Below are 6,011 nucleotides of genomic sequence, written 5' to 3'. Positions count from 1 at the left end.
ATATACAGCTACATACTGGGGCTTCGGGGAGGAATAAAAGAGATAGGAAGATTGGCAACAGATGTTAGCTCAGGGCGAATCTTTCCCAACAACAACAAAAACAAAAGTTTATGGCCTAAGAGGGAGACAGGCATTAAATCCAGTTGCCACTATGACAGCTGCCAAGGGGGTGGCACCTGGTGGTAGGAGCACCTGTGTCTCCAGGATCTGTCCCCTACTTAGGCTCCACACATTTCCTCTTGCTATTTCCCCTCCCTGAGGGCCCTTCCTCCTTCTTCCACCTATTCAATCTTGACCTTGCTTTGGAATCCTGCTCAAGTCTCTAGTTCCTGCTCAAGGCCTCCCTGACTGCTGAGGCCCTTATTTCCTCCCTGCCCTCAGCATCTCTCTCATCCTGTGTTATGTCAGATACTGCCTTGAGGATCATGAAACTCACTAGTAGTTGTATTAGTCAGGGTTCTCTAGAGAAACAGAACCAAGGGTGTGTGCGTCCATACATGCATGGATGTGTGTGTGTATATAGAGAGAGACAGATTTTAAGGAATTAGCTCACACAATTGTGGAGGAGTAAGTCCAAAATCTGCAGGGTAGGCCAGCAGGCTGGGGACCCAGGGAAGAGTTGCAGTCTGAGTCCAAAGGCAGTCTGCTCACAGAACTCCCTCTTTGCTCAGGGGACATCAGTCTTTGTTCTATTAAGGCCTTCAACTAATTGGATGAGGCCCACCCACAATAGAGAGGGTAATTGGCTTTACTCAAAATCCACTGATTTAAACCTTAATCTCATAAAAAAAAAAATCTTTACAGAAATATCCAGAATAATGTTTGACCAAACACCTGGGCACCATGGCCCAGCCAAGTTGACACACAAAATTACCCATCACAGTAGTCTTATTTCCCTAACTAGACTCTACTGTCTTGGAAGGCACAGGTCAGCTCTTACATGTATGACTCCTCCCACAGGGCCGTGCTCAAGGATTATCATCAGGAGGTATCCAATAAATCCCCAAAGAGTGGAAGAATAGAACAGTGAGACTTGACAGACCCCCTGGAAGCCACCTCGTGTGCCTTCCGGAAACAACAGAGGATGTGTGACCAACACCTGCCTAGTCCCCAGAGTGCAAAGCACGTGATGGCAGAGACACCAAAAGCATAACCCTGGTCCTTCTCTGTTCTGAAAACAACTTTTCAGCCATACGCAGTCATCCCTTCCAAGATAATAACAGATTTAGATAGAAATGTCCGTTCAGTAGGGTTGGAACTCAGCACAACTCCAGTGAGTGAAGACAAAAGAACACCACGAAAGCATGTTGTGGCCTAGGGAGAAATTTCTGACTATCTTTTTATGACATATGTATCTGTTTCAAGCTTCATCTTTCTTCCAAGCCTATTACTAATTCATGCAACAGACTCCCAACTCTTGTCCTCCGCCCCCAACCAGGCTTAAATCAGTCCCCCAGAGACAAACCAGGCTCAGAGGAGGGGCCTAATGCTTTCTCAGCCAATTCACAGTCCAGGCTCAAATTTGTAATTCTAAACCCAGAATCTAATTTCCAGGCTTCCCTTGGTTCCTGAGAAGGCTGCTTAGGCGGCGGGAGGGAGGCCCGGGCCAGAAATCTCAAGCACCTGGAAAGGTGGTAGGTCCTCAAGCCATTTTTCAATGCCAGTCCCCATCTTCATGTGCCCCATAACTATCTGGTGCCCTTATTAAATTCCCTCTTCTGCATCTGTAAAAATCTTTTCATTGTTCCTCTGCCCCGGTAGAAAAACGGGCAAAGGATAGGTACAGACTGTTCAAAGGAAAGAAATTCCAAATGTCTCTGAAACACATGAAAAGATGCTCAATTACACTCACAATGATAGAAATGCAAATTAAAAGTACAAAGAGAATTGATCAGATTGGCAAAGATCAGAACGTTAGATAATGCAGTCTGGTACGATTGTGGGGAAACATGCACTGTGAACACTGCAGGTGCAAGGTAACCTTCTCTGAGCTCCTTGGAGAGTAATTTGGCAAAACATCTCAAATTTTAAGATGCACTGGTCCAATGACCAAGCACTTCCACTCCCAGGTATTAATAGATGTACTTGTACATTTGTACAAAATGACGTATGCCCAAGAATATATATTGCGGCATTGTTTGTAAGAGCAAATGACTGGGAACTATCTAAATGTCTATTAATAGGGGACCAGTTAAATAAATTATAGAGTGCTATATAGCCACTTAAAGGAATAAGGAAGGTCTGTATGGACTGATGTGGAAAATTTTGCAGGGGTATTGTTACGTGAAAAGAGTGAGGAGACTGCCAGTGCATATGATGTGCTAGCATTTGTGAGGGGGAAGAACGCATATATGTTGGTAAATGCATGGAGAGCCCCTGGAAGAACACTCAGGGACCTGGGGACACAAGTGAGATCTAGAGCAGGGACCTGGGAGGCTTGGGAATATCAGAGAGAAGGAGGCTTTTTTTTCTGTGTACCTTTCATAGGTTGAATTGTGACCCACGAAATTCACATGTTGAAGTCCTCACTTTCAGTATCTCAAAATGTAACCTTGTTTGGAAGTAGGGTCATTGCAGATGTAATTAGCTAAGATGAGGTCATACGGGAGTAGTGTGGACCTCTAATCCAATGTGACACATATTCTTACACAAAGGGGAAATTTGGACACCGAGAGGCACCAGAGAGAACACTGTGTGAGGACGAAGGCAGAGATTGAAGTGATTCTCAGCAAACACTAGAAGCCAGGAGAGAGGCATGGAACAGATTTTTCCCTTGCTGTCCTTAGAAGGTACCAATCCTGCAGACACCTTGATCTTGGACTTCCAGCTTCCAGAACTATGAGACAATAAATTTCTATTGTTCTAAACCACCCAGTTTTGGCACTTGGTTACAGCAGCCCTACCAAACTAATATAGTGTCCTTTGGTGCATTTTGAGTTCTGTATCCAGTGCATGTAGAACCAACTAAAAATTTTTTTCAACACAAATGTCCCTTCCTCCCTGAAGCCTTCCCAGATTCACTAGGCAGAGTTGATTGCTCCATCTTTTGGGCTCCTAGAACATTTTGTTTGTATCTCTGAGATAGCATTTACCACATTGTAATGTAATTTAACTCTTCGCAGGCTCTTGCCTCCACAAAAGGGGCGAAGCCTACATTTCTTTCATCATTATAGTCCCAGAGCCTGGCCCTCAAATGTTTGCTGGAGTGAATGAATAAATGGGTAACTAGGCATTTTTTATTCTCTTCCTACATTTCTATCACTATTTATTGATTTTTGGCTTGATCAGCTATGAATTCATCTATGTTTAGTTGGAGTGACATGACTAAAACCTGACCATAAGATTTGGAGGATTTTGATAGGTGGAAGGGAAAAAAAAAATCATTTCAAAATACATAAGAGTATCACTTCAACTGAGTTGAGAGTTTAGTACTTCTCAGGGGTGACAGTTCCTCAAACAGGAAAAGGCTTGATTTTTGCCTGGTGGGGAGAGGAGCAGTCAAGAAAGACCTCCTTCTGCACTGCTCTGCTTGACGAGGGACAAATGAAACAATTTATCAGTCACGCTCCAAAGGGTGATTCTTGCTACGAATTATGGAAGTGACATTTGCGTTGGGTGATAAAGGTTGACAGTATGGCTGCCGTCTTCCTTTCCTAGGACTGCCTTAACAAAGTACCACAAACTGGGTGTCTTAAAACAACAGAAACTTATTGTCTCAGAGTTCCGGAGGCCGGAAGTTGGAAATAAGGTGTTGGCAGGGCCATGTTCTGTGGGAGACTCTAGAAGATGATCCTTCCTCTTCCATTTCCTGGTGGTTGCTAGCAATCCTTGGCTTGTTAGGTATCACTCCAATCTCTGCCTCCCTTGTCACATGCCTTCCCTCTGTGTGTCTGTGTGTCTCTGTGTCGAAATTTTCCTCTTCTTACAAGGATAGCAGTCATTGGTTTAGGGCCCACGCTAATCCAGTATGACCTCATCTTAACTTGATTACATCTTGCAAAGCAAGGTCACATTCTGAGGTTCTGGGTAGATATAAAATTTCGCAGAACATTATTCAAGCCAGAATAACTGGGCAGCTAGGACTCACTGAGGACAGAGGACCTTGCAGTTAAGCACAGGCTGTGGAATCAGACAGACGTAGTTACACATCCTGGTTCTACCTGTTGGTCACCCATGTAAACTTGGGCAAGTTACTCAACATCTCTAAGCTTGTTTCCTCATCCATGCAATGGGCTTAATACCTCCTAGGGTTGCTGGGTGGAATAAATAAGATTAGATCCCAAGGTGCTTACTACAGTGCCTGATATTTTAAAAAATTAGCTTTTAATGCTAGAGTCCCTATTTCGATGGTTCCTGCCATCCTTCTAGAGGAGAACACAGAGAGTGAAATAGCAAAACAGGATAGTTTATGATTAAAGGCCCAGATTCCTGGTACTGGCTGTACCTGCCACCGGAGTCCAGAGAGCACAGGGCGGCTGGATTTGAGCAGGAACAGACTTTAACTTTTAATAACAAACAGATGCAGAGTTAGTGCTGAAATCTGAAACTGTGCAGCTAAGCTGTATTGATTTTCTCCCTCCCCCTCCACCAGGGTGTATTTCTAGAGCTCGTCATGGAGGTCTCCGTAGCATAACCAGACCAGACATCTTCTATTCCTCTCTCTGCTCTAACGTATTCTGCCCGTGACCCATCTCTCTTGATGCCCTTGACCATCGGGACATTAGAGAGAGGCCATAGTGCCCATACAGGTGGCCCTGACTTCCTCTTGTCTTGGTCACCCACGGTGGGAGGGTCCCCTCAGGTGGGGTTGGCTGGTGAAGGTGTGCACGGCTGCATGTGTCAATCTCTGAAAACATCCCAAAGGCAAATAAAAACGACTTGGGATGACCAATGCTTTGCACAAATTGGGGAGAACTAGCTGTTTTCCTGTGCCAGCTCATGTGTTCCATTAGAAAAGGATTAAATCATGCAGGCACTGAAGTCTTTTGGGTGCCATTTTCATTTAGGACTCGCCATTGTAGCGGGGCCTGAGTCATCTCTGTGACCTGTGCTACGAGTCAGCCAGGCCAGTCTACGTCATGGGCAGGGCTCACTCGTGATCTTCCAAAGCGGCCCTCTGCTGCCCTGTTTCCTCGGCATTGAGAAAAATTATGTGCACAAAGGTTTGCTTCTGAATTGTCGCTTTTCAAATTTTTTCCTTGGAGACTAGTGAGACTAAGCCATTGATTCACTTATTATATTTATTGAGTGCCATGTTAATAGCATGGGCTCTAGAATCAATTGCCTAAATTCAAATCCCGCCTGTATAAATCATGAGCTTTGTGATGCTGAGCAATTACCTAGCATCTCTAAACCCTAATTGGTTCATCTGTAAAGGGAGAATCACAATAATACCTACCCATAAGGCTGTTGAGAGGATTGTCCCAGGTTTGGTTCCTCGGGAAGTGGACTGTGAAACAGAAGTTAGCAAGCAGGACTTTATGAGGGAGTTCTCTCAAAAGTAAGACCAGCAAGGGGAGAGCAGGAAGCAGGAAAGGGCAGGGGGAGTTGAGCGGGGATGCAGTGCCACAGAAAGCAGTGACCAACCCCAGAGGGTGCTCTGGAGCTGGGAGAGCACAAGCACCGGATGCTGAGTTGGACCACCTGGGCCAGGCCCTCACGCCCTTCAGTAGATGCAGGCTGCCCCTGGAAGGAGGTGCGACCTTGGGCAGGGCAGTTTCCTTCAACTGAGCCAATTGGAAACCACAGCTGAGACTGGTATTTCTGAGTATTCCCAGCAGCTGAGGAATAAGTCCCTCATTCCAAAGGGCATCACAGCCTCCGCCACAAAGATTAAATCAGATGGTCCACATACAGCCCACAGCACAGTACCTGGCATGTAGTAAATGCTTAATAGATAGTGGCCATTACGTTTGTTGTTTTTGTAACTCTTATTTGCCAGGTACTGTGCCAGAGGCTAGGGACACAGTGGCCATCAAGATTCTGCTCCTGCCCTCAAGAAACTCAACCCA

The sequence above is a fragment of the Equus caballus genome, chromosome 1 (assembly GCF_041296265.1).
Source record: "Equus caballus isolate H_3958 breed thoroughbred chromosome 1, TB-T2T, whole genome shotgun sequence".
Classification (NCBI taxonomy): domain Eukaryota; kingdom Metazoa; phylum Chordata; class Mammalia; order Perissodactyla; family Equidae; genus Equus; species Equus caballus.
The sequence above is the reverse complement of the archived record's forward strand: the minus strand, read 5'-3'. Positions refer to the sequence as shown.